Consider the following 13,254-nt stretch of genomic DNA (forward strand, 5'->3'; position numbering starts at 1 on the left):
TTGAGGAGGGTTGGTTTCCGAGGGTGGAGGGCCACCATGAGCCGAGGATGATGACCCCTGTTTTCTCTGAGTTGAGTTTCAGGCAGCTGCACTTTATCCGGGTTACGACGGCTGTCGTCCCTTCTTGGAAGTTGTGCCTCGTGGCGTCTGGTTCCTTGGTGAGGGAGAGGATGAGTTGGGTGTCATCAGCCTAGGAGATGATGTATAGCCCATGGTTTCTGACGATGGTTGCGAGGGGGGCCATGTAGACGTTGAACAGGGTGGGGCTGAGGGAGGATCCTTGGGAAACTCCGCATCTGGCCTCTGTCAGTTCTGAGAGGAAGGGCTCAGGCAACAACATAGAACCCCTGGGTTCAATCGGCGCCGGAATCAGCGTAGAGAGACGTCGTTCTGGTTCCATGTCGTCGGGGATGAGGATGGGGCTGGCACCGACTTCGGGTCCAACGCCGGAGGAGGTAGAGTTGGCACGACCGGTGTCGACCCAGATGCGGATCCATCAGGCCCCACTGGTACTGTGGCCAGAGCCGACAGCTTCGAACCAGACGGGACCTCCTCCGACCCCATGGGGCCCAAGGGCTCATCAGCGGGGTTTGCCCGCTCAACTACACAGCGCATGGTATCGTAAAACTCTTTTATCTGAGCGGGATTTGCTCCAGCTCCCAGAAAGGGAGGAAGGCACAAAGTCAACTCAGGTTCTGGCTCCGTGGAAGCGTGCCTAGAGCGTTGGTGCTTCTTACCTCTCTCGTCAACAGACGACAGCTGAGGTGAAGATTAAGTCTGCTTGGACTTCTTCTTATGCCTCTTCCCTGAGTGTCCCGAGGACCTCGAGTGTGACAAAGAGGACTTAGAGCTCCGGGAGTGATCCCGCGACCTCATCTTCTTCTTTTGGGACCGACACCTCCGCGGAGTCTCACTCGATGGTGTCGACTGCCGGGCCACAACAAGCTTCACCGCAAACTTCGAGTCGTGGTCATGCTCAAGACACCAAAGACAAATGAGGTGGGGGTCGGTAACCAACATCATGTAGTGACGGGCACTGCATGGTTTGAAACCTGTCTGCCTCAAAAACATCCCTCGCACACGAAGAATGGCAATTTTACGAATTCGATAAAGTCGAGAAAATACCTGTAAAAAAGTGACAGAGGGGTAGCTCTTTCCGGATCGGCGCTTAACTGGCGCGGAAAGAAAAGAACTGACGTCCGCGCGCCTGGGTGGCGCCTATATATAGGCATTGCGACATTATAACCGATACTACTTATGCCGGCAACATCACCCGGAGCCGAATTAAACCACCCGACGGCGCACGCAAGGGATTGCACGGCAAAAGTTTCTGGATCCAGCCTGACGCCTGGAAAATTCAAAGGTAAGGAATCTGCAGCTAGACATATATCTATTAGATAGGGGCTATGCAGTGGAGTACTTGCAAATTATACTTTCACCCATACTGGAAAGCAGCTAATGCCACCATGACCATACTATGAAGAGACTATTGTTAGGCTAATTCATACATATGTGCACCAGCTTTTTCCAAAGTGATCAGCTGCATATTTGTAGACCCTAAGTAACGCATCAAAGATTTTACAGCCATTGTAAAATAGAAGTCAGAGACTTAGGGGTCGATTACAATGGCGGAAGGACTGCCACCGCCAGCCATGTGACCTCCTGCCAATATATGTGTATAGTTGGGCAATTCCAAAACTGTGCATCATGTCCACCCCGATTTCTCCATATCTTGGGCAGCTCACATCCTCCCTGTGGAAGTATCTATTAATACGCTCCAGGGTGAGGTAGGCCCGATAAAGTATATACAAATTAATTAGTTTTAATCGAGCATTTCTCGAAACCTTATAAGTTCTATCCAGCGTGTTTACCCAATCACTATCTTCCATTGGAGTGCCCAAATCCCTCTCCCATCTGTTCCGCAGGACAGTCAGAGGTTAGAGGGAGTCCTTACGAAACGCTCTGTATAGGCACGTTACCGCTGTAATCTTGCCCCTGCCGTTCCTATATATCCACTTGTAGCTTGGCTTTCGGGTTTTACAATACCCATCTCCCAGTGTCTCCTGACTTCCGTTGCTACCGCTCCATTTAACAAGAATTGGCCCTGGGGGATATCCCAGTCTGCCCTAAAGTCCTCAAAAGGTCAGAGCTTGCCTTCTTCGTACAGATCTCCCAATTTAGTTGCTCCTGCCTGCATCCAGTCCTCCGGCCCTCTCCACTAGCCCCCATCTGGTAGCGCCTGTAGCACTCTCATTGGGAGGTCTGGTGAGTAGGGCTCTCGAGCTTGTGTTTTTTGAAGGCATCGACGCACCAGTTGCAGGTGACTTGCACCCTCCTGTGGTGCCCCCTAACCTTCAGTAGTGTCCGTTAGAGCACATCTCGTTCAGGTAGGAAAGGCCCGTCTCTCCCTCCGGTGATAGTCTCCTTACTATCCATTGGGTAAACCATTGCAATTGTCCCGCTAAGTAGTATGATTCAAAGTCGGGAACCGCCAGTCCCCCTTTCTCTGTTGGTCGTTTTAATGTCACCAGGGCCACTCTGCGACGGCCCATCCCCAGATAAACAACACCAGATATGAGTCTAATTCCGAGGATCGGGCTCTCGGTATGCATATAGGTAATGTGGTAAACAGATATAATAGGCACGGGGGGCTATCATTTTTAGAAGTGCCAATTGCCGGCGACAGATAGAGGGGGCGCACTCCAGAATGCCATGCTGTCTTTTAAGGATCGTATCATCCTGCCTATATTCCTCTCTTGAAGGTCGGATTTGGAGTGATATATCTTAACACCCAGGTATTTTAGGCAATGGGGCTCCTACACCAGTTCTCCCAGTCCCTCCAGTGGTTTGTGGTCCTGCACTAGTGGGAAAAGTCTGGACTTCTGTGAATTTACTTTGAGCCCCGAAAGTACAGAAAACTCTCATCATTTCCCGAGCTCCTCGCAATTCCCCTCCCAAATCTCTCAAGAATAGGAGTAGGTCATCTGCATATAGTGAAATATGATGTGTATGCCCTCCTATCTGGAGTCCCTGGTATTTTCTACCCAGCCGAGCAAGACAAGCGAATAGTTCTATTGCTAGTGTGAACAGCAGTGGGGAGAGAAGGCACCCCTGGCGTGTTCCCCTCTGCCCAAAAATCACATGCCCGTTCGCACTCTTGCCAGGGGTCCCGTATATAGCAGCTATACCCAGTGTAAGAAGTTGTGCCCCAGTTGCATGTGCTCCAAAACTCCATATAATTATCCCCACTCCAGGCTATGAAAAGCCTTCTCTATATCAATGGCAAAAACCGCTCCAGCTCCGTTTTCCTGGTCACTTGCCTCCAGTATACACAGCAATCGCCTCATTATGAGAGCTGTGTTTCTGCCCGGGATAAACCCCGCCTGGTCCGGGTGGACTAGTGTAGTCATGAATGAGAGAAGTGCTGTTGCTAGGATTTTGCTTAACATTTTAAAATCCAAATTGAGCATTGATAATGGTCTATAGGCTACACAATCAATGGGTGATTTAGCCTGTTTAAGCAGTGGTATTACGAGTGCTTCTCTTGTAATACTCTGGAGCACTCTCTCCTCTCTTGCCGCTTCTTACACCTCTACAAGTTTTTGGGCTAACTTCTCCATGTAAGCAGCGTAGAATTCGGCAGGAAGTCCATCTGACCCGGGGTTTTGCCTCTGGTTAGGTCTTTAATAGCACTCTGTACTTTCGGCTCAGTAATGTCTGTCCCTAGAATTCAGCATATTCTACTGTCAACGTGGGAGGTGTTTAGCGGAGCAAAAAAGTCTGTCAGCGCCGTCTCCTCCAGTCACGCCCTGCTTTTGTAAAGAGACTTATAATACTCCATGAACATGGCATTTATTTCTTCCTGTCTATATAAATGGTGCACATTCTGATCAGCTATTTCCACAATAGAGGTACCCCTACGGGTCGGGTTGGCCAGCCAGGCCGACAGGGATCCCGTTCTATCCCTTTCCGCATGGGTTCGCTCCATATATCTTTTATAATCAAAACAGCGCAGTCGCTCCTCCTGCACTGCTTCATTCTCTTTTGCATCCAGGAGATCCTGTCAATTCTCCTGAAGTTCAAGCCTTTCTTCTCTTGCTCACGTAATGCTCAGTCCGCTTTCTTCACATTGATCACCAGCGTGCGATATACCCCAATGGAGGTCGATATATATCTTATCCGGATCAATGCTTTAAAGGCGTCCCATTCCGTAAGTCTGGACAAGGTCGTGTCTGTGTTTACAGAGAAGTAGTGAATAATCTGGTCTCCAAGTAGGAATGGGTTATTGGCCCAATCCCCATCTTAGTTGCATCAGATCGGGTTATGATCTGACATCATTCGCGTCAAATATTCCACCCCTATATCAGTGGAACACAGGAAGGTGTCTAGTCAGACATGTAGATCATGTACATGTGAAAAATGGAAATAGTCTCTAGTCGTCGGGTATTTGCGCCTCCATGAATTAACCAACCCCCATCAGCAGGGGTTTGGAATTTAATAAATTATCTAGTTGTCCATGGGGCAGGTTGCTTCATAAACCTACTTGTCCTATAACAAAATCCACTTGCCCCTTCGGTGCCATGTAGTGCAGCAACAACTTATGGCACCAATCTCATTATATAAGAGCTCTGATATAGCCTCTCTGATTATACCAGGGCTCATACCATAGTAGTGTTTGAATACTTGCAATCCCCTTATGTTGCAACGTTTCCGCAGATCAAAATTCTGGGGCTGTAGGTCGTGGTAAGCAATAGTTCCAGGGTTAGAATGCCCTTTTGAGTCTGTGCAAACCCGTTAACTTGCATGTTTTAAGGGTTTTCAATAACGCTTCTCTAATCTTTTCCCATACTGAGAAACGTTGGAAATTTACTCCTGACAATGGCAGATGGAAACTTTTTTTCCAGAGTTGGGAAAAAACAGGTTGGAGGGAAAGTGAACTTGAAAACACTCAGGTTTTCGCATGAGCAAATCACACATGCATATTTGCTCATGCTAAAATGCAGTTCACAAATATTTTCTAGGAGTAATATTTCTTGTCCTACTTCTGTAAATTCTTGGGAATTCACAAAAGCTGTATAGTTGCACTTAATGCAAGGACATATACCATGGGTGCACTTTTGAGACTTTCTTTAGTAGCTAGGCTCCTAATTTGGTCTACTGTTGACCATGACCTTTTGTGTTTTTTTTTAATTCTGTGTCTCTCTCCCCCTTTATCGGCTGGCTTCACTGTGATGACAGCATTCTGCTCTTCCACAAGGAGCTTATCGGCACAGAAAGTAGTTTTGTTCAGTGCCAGTAAGTACTGTGGCAGTGTGTGCTTTTTGAGACCAAAAAACTATTTCTGGTTTTGCCAATGTTTGTTATAATGGCAAGTGCCCGGCAGATCCCACACCAATAAGATTTTACATAAACCATGCCAAAACAAGTCACACATTGACAAAACTATAAAGCTGACCACCAATGTCAGACCTACTGGCTTTGCAAATGCTTGTTTATTTTTGTTTCCCATAATCTTATTGAAACTGGTTACAATGATTTTCCATTATTAATATTTTGGGGAAATACTAGCATGCATCAACACATGTTACTAAATGATGCTGCAAAGAAATGGTACCTGAAGTTTTAAAGTAGTTTAGCAAAATGTTTTTTTTTTTTAAAGCAAAGAATCATCAATCTTGCTTTCAAACTTCTGTACATATTTGCATCAAATCACAGAGCATTCTGGGAGCATTATACATAGCCTCATATTGCTTAACTTTGAAAACATTTTTATACTGGAACCACTGTCAGTACTGCAGTCGGAGCTTACAACATTTACTTAGAGAGCTCACCCTAATAATAAAGGTTTTCAATTAATGAACTATAAATACAAGTTTGAACAGCATTAACACATGGGCAAAAATGTTACCTTAACTGCAGTCAGTGCCCTCTCCTGATCCATAATGTGGTACGGCAAACTGGCAGCCAAAGGGTTTGTGCTGCAGGGGTTTTTGCCTACTTGTTCCGAGGACATATTAAACATTTAAACTGTCTCAGTCCCAGTGTGCCAGACATGTTGGTTAGGAATGTGCTTTGGTCTGAGTTAGGGCCATATAGGTTGATTATTGTCACATCCTAGCCATCCAGTCGTCCAGAAATCACTGGTAAGTGGACACAATATCGAATTTATCGAGTTTTATATATCGACATTAAGAAATATCGATGTTTAAAATATCAATGTTAATTATATCGATTGAGTGGTTTGTCAAAAATATCGTTGTGATTAATGTTGTTTGCTAAAATATCATTATGCACATATATCGTTATGAAGGAAGAAATGGATAATTCAGCTATGTAAGAACTTGGGCATAAGGCAATATTTGGCTTTTTTTAGGGTCTTGAAAACAGATACTGACGCACTGATCGCCTTTACAGTAGCTAAATATTTACACTCTATGTGGATAACACGAAGGAAGTTGATAAACGACACTGTAGCACTTTAATAATAAGCCTACGACCATCAAGTCCTTAGACCTACCTTTTTATATCTTTAATGATCTGTTTCTTATTAATTTTAGTATTTTTTAACTTATTTAAATTATTTTAAAACAAAATGTCTAATAATCATCTAGGAATATGAGATTTATGTATCGAAATGTATTAATTGACTTGTGAAATGTATTGTTTTTTTTCTGCATGTGCTTTTATGGTAAATCTAACCGCAATAAAGTTGATTTGACTTGACTTGACATATATCGTTTTATTTTTTTCTAAATAGGTTATATGTTTTTTTTGTGTGGAATTTCTTTATTGTTCAATTCATAGCAAATAGCATTTATAAATCAGTCAATTAAATCATAGATGTAGGAATATTACACAATTGCATGTAATAACACCAAAGCATAGATCACATTAAAACAAAATAAGAGGAAAAACAGTGATAATCAAAAGCAGCTAAATTTCATCTCCATATATTGTAGCATAGGCTGCCAAATTTTAATACCTAGTTGTTTCTTCCTCAAAGATTTTATGCGGTAGAGGCTAAATTCAAGATTAAAAACATTGGGGCCGATTCCGATGGGCGGTCGGACAGCTGTCCGTAGCCTTACCGTGCGACCGACACGTACCCGGAGCCGGTCCGTCCTGTAGAGGAAGTACGATGCGCATAACTGCCAAAAACACGACCGACACGTAGGCTGGGAATCAAGCCCCATTCTCCGTCCGAGCCGTAACTCCTAAAGATGAACCGAGTCGCCCGGAAGCAGTATCCATAGCAGTTTTCGGCATGACAAGTATGATGCGTACTTCCTACGCGCCGGACGGGTTGTCACGCACGGGACGTCCTAGCATCCGGAAAATAAGCATATCGGCTACGATTCGCGCCACAAATCAATACACGGCTACGAGACGGACCAGCTTGCAGCGGGTACGAGACGGAGCAACAAGCAGCGTGTACGACACGAACACATCATGAATCCCATCGCGCAGGTCATACCAGTACTCTACATCTATGACCGGATCAGGGACCGACGAGGACGGCGCAGGCGGTAAGTCAGACACCTACAAAACAAACAAACGACACGTACACGCAAACTGGCACACACACACAGGGGATCCACATCCTGGCCACTAACAGCCCACCATAGGGGTTGCATGGCCAGCACCACAAACACCCCCACCCATAGTGGATCTGTTGCCCATCACTACTGCCACCCCCACTCACAGGGGACCTGTCGCCCATCACCCCTGCCAACCCCACTCACAGGGGACCTGTTGCCCATCACCCCAGCCACCCCCAGCCATAGGGCCTATATTGCCCATCACCCCTGCCACCCCCACTCACAGGGGACCTGTTGCCCATCACCCCTGCCACCCCAGCCATAGGGCTTATATTGCCCATCACCCCTGCCACCCCCACTAACAGGGGACATGTTGCCCATCACCCCTGCCACCCCCAGCCATAGGGCTGATGTTGCCCATCACCCCTGCCACCCCCAGCCATAGGGCTGATGTTGCCCATCACCCCTGCCACCCCCAGCCATAGGGCTTATATAGCCCATCACCCCTGCCATCCCCACTCACAGGGGACCTGTTGCCCATCAGCCCTGCCACCTCCACTCACACGGGACCTGTTGCCCATCAGTCCTGCCACCCCCACTCACAGGGGACCTGTTTCCCATCACCCCTGCCACCCCCACTCACAGGGGACCTGTTGCCCATCACCCCTGCCACCCCCATTCACAGGGGACCTGTAGCCCATCACCCCTGCCACCCCCACTCACAGGCGACCTGATGCCCATCACCCCTGCCACCCCCACTCACAGGGGACCTGTTGCCCATCACCCCTGCCACCCACAGCCATAGGGCTGATGTTGCCCATCACCCCTGCCACCCCCACTCACAGGGGACCTGTTGCCCATCACCACTGCCACCCACAGCCATACGGCTAATATTGCCCATCACCCCTGCCACCCCCACTCACAGGGGACATGTTGCCCATCACCCCTGCCACCCCCAGCCATAGGGCTTATATTGCCCATCACCCCTGCCACTCCCAGCCATAGGGCTTATGTTGCCCATCACCCCTGCCACCCCCAGCCATAGGGCTCATATTGCCCATCACCCCTGCCACCCCCACTCACAGGGGACCTGTTGCCCATCACCCCTGCCACCCCAGCCATAGGGCTTATATTGCCCATCACCCCTGCCACCCCCACTCACAGGGGACATGTTGCCCATCACCCCTGCCACCCCCAGCCATAGGGCTGATGTTGCCCATCACCCCTGCCACCCCCAGCCATAGGGCTTATATAGCCCATCACCCCTGCCATCCCCACTCACAGGGGACCTGTTGCCCATCAGCCCTGCCACCTCCACTCACAGGGGACCTGTTGCCCATCAGCCCTGCCACCCCCACTCACAGGGGACCTGTTTCCCATCACCCCTGCCACCCCCAGCCATAGGGATTATATTGCCCATCACCCCTGCCACCCCCACTCACAGGCGACCTGATGCCCATCACCCCTGCCACCCCCACTCAAAGGGGACCTGTTGCCCATCACCCCTGCCACCCACAGCCATAGGGCTGATGTTGCCCATCACCCCTGCCACCCCCACTCACAGGGGACCTGTTGCCCATCACCACTGCCACCCACAGCCATAGGGCTAATATTGCCCATCACCCCTGCCACCCCCACTCACAGGGGACATGTTGCCCATCACCCCTGCCACTGCCACTCACATGGGACCTGTTGCCCATCACCCCTGCCACCCCCACTCACAGGGGACCTGTTGCCCATCACCCCTGCCACCCCCACCCATAGGGCTTATATAGCCCATCACCCCTGCCACCCCCACTCACAGGGGACCTGTTGCCCATCACCCCTGCCACCCCAAGCCATAGGGCTTATATTGCCCATCACCCCTGCCAACCCCAGCCATAGGGCTTATGTTGCCCATCACCCCTGCCACCCCCAGCCATAGGGCTCATATTGCCCATCACCCCTGCCACCCCCACTCACAGGGGACCTGTTGCCCATCACCCCTGCCACCCCCACTCACAGGGGACCTGTTGCCCATCACCCCTGCCACCCCCAGCCATAGGATGGGTGATGCACAACACATCCAGCATACTCCAACATCAGGTATGTCCGCAAAATACATCCCCCATAACATCATGACAGCAGTGTGTAGTCTGTGACAAATTCCCACAACAGTGATTATGGGTACGAGCATACAATGTAAGTAACAGCACATGTGTGACCAACATATGAGTGTGACATACACAAGGCAAGCATCACCATAGCACTGTGGCAATGTAAAAAGAACACCCCCTCACTGTGTAGAACAGAAGTTAAGTGGGGGCTCACAAAATGCAGCAGATGTGGAGCATTGTGGTGATGGGGACCAAACCCCCCTCATCACAGTGACCAAAAGGTAAGTGTCATCATGGTCAAAGCTGCAAATAACAAACAGCATGTATGATCCCTGCTCCCAACACATCAAACACTTCTGGGGCAAACTAGTGGTTGTGTCCCATACACACAGAGATGTGGTGAGGCTAACAGTGCTGTAAAAACATAACACACTCTTGGCCATGTGCAGACAAGCACCACACATGGGGGCTGACAATGCATACAGCGTACAATGACACAACAGCAGAAGTGACCATCCCAAAGAATGCACACATCTTGAAAATAGACACACCAATCAAAACAACATGTGTAGACTGTAGGTGTCAGCTCACAAACTCACATTCCATGCCAGCAATGGCACCCAACAACCAGGATGAATGTGCACAATGATGTGAAATGACTCACAGGGACAGCATGCAAAATCACAGAAACAGCATCCAGACAAAGGCCCACAACAGCAATACCAATGCACTGGTGGAGATGCACAAACACAAACAGGCAAACTCACACTGCAAATTGGACACAACACGTGTGTGTGTGTCACAGTATCCCCAGGCAACTACACAACACATGAGGGCTGAACCACAGTGACACAGATGCGGACACAGTGCCATACAAAAGTAAACCATCATTGGGACACCCTCAGTGGGCAATCAGGCATTGGGAGACGAGAGGGAGCACAACAGACACATGTGACACAAGCTGGAATGAACACCAACTAACACAGCAAGAGACTGACACACAACAGCACTACCCCCAGGGACCAGACATTGGGGTGACACAAGCATGCATGACACCTCCACTGTGATGACAAAGGCAGATGTCGTACAAACGTACATCACACATACACAAACACAAATCATTCAGCATGGCCCCTCATCCATGGACAAACGGGAGCTAGGGGACCATCCATGCAAACATTTACATCAGTCCACCCTCAACACCACACACCCTAAAATGCAACAATGTGCATCTGTGAAGCCCACATGGACAGGTGACATTGCACATGCACCCATGACAAACACAGGAATGTTGGGAGGAACTAAGTTGTAGAGACACATCACACAGGGACAGTTTACAACCCTGGGGAATGAAAGACATACTGCACAGTATGCGGTACATGGCCATGACCTCAAAGCTCACGTAACCGTCAGAATCCCTGCAACAGTCTCAGGACAATGCAGATACCAAGGAGAAACACAAGGTACACATGCTGACACCTGCCAGCATCGCAGCCGTGAACCCGACAAGTGGGAGCAGTCACACACAAATAAAAATGTCTCAATCACTGAAAACTACCACCTAGGGACAACTACATCATATTGCGAACAAACAAGTGCATTGAGGAACCCTGACTGTGTCCCATCTTTGACAACATCATCACCACTCAGAACTAACAAATCCTAATGATGATACACCAATTAACAGTAGTGTGTCATGCACCCACACATCTGGTAGCACATCGGAGAAGTAGTGGGAAGCATCAACAACAGAAACATATCATGGGAACACTGTCTGTGTATGAACAGGGATGTGGACACAAACACATGCTCATACCACACACACCACGGGCCCAGGCCATGTCACTGGACAACACACTTACTTGAGGGGACACAACTCCTGTGGAAGCCCAGCTGTGCCAAACATATTCACCGCAAGTCCCACTCATGTCTGCAGAACACTTGGTCAGTCAGCCATCAGTTACCACACAATGAAGGCTCTGGTCACAGCAGCCTCTGTACGTGAGTCTCCCCTACGTCATCTGCACATACCCAAAACATATGTCTAGCAAGTTGCACAGAGGCCCCAGCTGATCCTCTTACAATGATGCCCACACCTGTAGGTCCAGTGTTGATGAGCAAGAAGTATGTGGAAGTGACAAATTGGACAATGGGAAGCACATCATATGTGCAGGGGTGCAAGCCACAGATGTGACCATGCCAATGAAATGCTCACAGAGAGATGTACACAAATAGCTAATCCTGACACACCCAGGTAGCTGCAAAGGATGACATGGATACACACCAGAATAGGATACATATCTCATGTACCACAGGGAGTACCTCACATCAACACATCAGTATTCAACATTGTAAACCAAGCATTACAGGTGCAAGGGCATGTAAAACAACATCAACATAGTGTACAGCTAAATCAAGTTTACAGGGATAAAGAAAAAAGCTTTATTCAGCTTATTAAAAGTGAAACGTCTGTCCTAACAAAAGGCCAATGGCCAGTCCATGTCCAAATGCAAAAGAGTGAACTAGAGTGACAAATTCAGTATATGAAAATCTAAACGTCTGTGCAAACAAAAGGCCAATGGCCAGTCCATATCCAAATGCCAAGGAGTGAACTACAGTGACAACTGTCACACCTTGCTTGCCTGCACTGCTAAGGACCGGGGTCATCCCCTCGGAGTGGCATACATGGGGGCAGGCCAGGCACTGCAGGGACAGGATCAGGGTGCAGCAGAAGGAGGCAGGGAAGAGGTGGGAGATGCAGGCGAGACACTTGCATCTGCAGTGGAGCTGACTGAAGTGGTGGGTGCTGTCACAATTGTGGGGCACAAGTCAGATGGGGTGGGTGCCGGCACAACTCCAGTGGGCAGGTCAGATGGAGTGGATTGGCTCACCACTGCAGTGCCCAAGTCAGACGGGGTGGTCGTGGACTCCAAAGCAGTGTCAGGTATACCAAGCACTCTTACCTGAAGTCTCCTACCTCTTACCTGTAAGGTGCTTGGTGATGTTTCGCAGAGACGCTATGGGCCAAACTCCCTATAACTCTATTCAGTAACCCAAGATTTTTATATGCACTCCTAGGTTGACGATAGGATTGAGGGAGGAGGGCCGGGATCGACGCTAATGACGTTCCTGTAGTCGACCTGCGAATCAACAAGAAGATTCCTTAGCTAACTGACCCTCCAGTTATTTATTCTTGAGTACTCTAACTCTTTGTTATCACTTTGATTAGTTTTGGTGTTTTGTTTTGCTATAATAATCCTACCTGCGATTCTACAGGGTAAGGCTTCGCGTCCAGGAAGGTGTTGCGTTGTGAAGGGAGTTCAATGTTCTTCACTTGTTTGTTGATTGTTGCGAGTAATGAAGCAGTTGAATTTTGAAAGTTCTACAAGCAAACAATACATAACATTCATTTATAATTCTGCGCTATTGATTAATTGAACTGCATTGTTCTTTTTTTAAAAGTTCCCTATACTTTGTTCACTTACTGAGCAATCCTTCCTGATTTTTTCCGTTGTCGCAAATCACTTCTACTGAATCAAAAAGATAAAACACAACAAAAGATATACATAACACATACACACTACTATATCTCTTCATGTAGTGTTTACAACTTGGTGGAG

The 13,254-nt window shown here is 48.2% G+C and overlaps 1 long non-coding RNA gene across 2 annotated transcripts in view; it reads left to right on the forward strand.

The window, feature by feature from the left end:
- Positions 1 to 13,254, forward strand: part of LOC146809494 (uncharacterized) — a 481,565-nt gene that overhangs the window by 426,517 nt on the left and 41,794 nt on the right. The gene's annotated exons all lie outside the window — the stretch shown is intronic.

This window comes from Triturus cristatus, chromosome 7 (assembly GCF_964204655.1).
Source record: "Triturus cristatus chromosome 7, aTriCri1.1, whole genome shotgun sequence".
Taxonomy (NCBI): domain Eukaryota; kingdom Metazoa; phylum Chordata; class Amphibia; order Caudata; family Salamandridae; genus Triturus; species Triturus cristatus.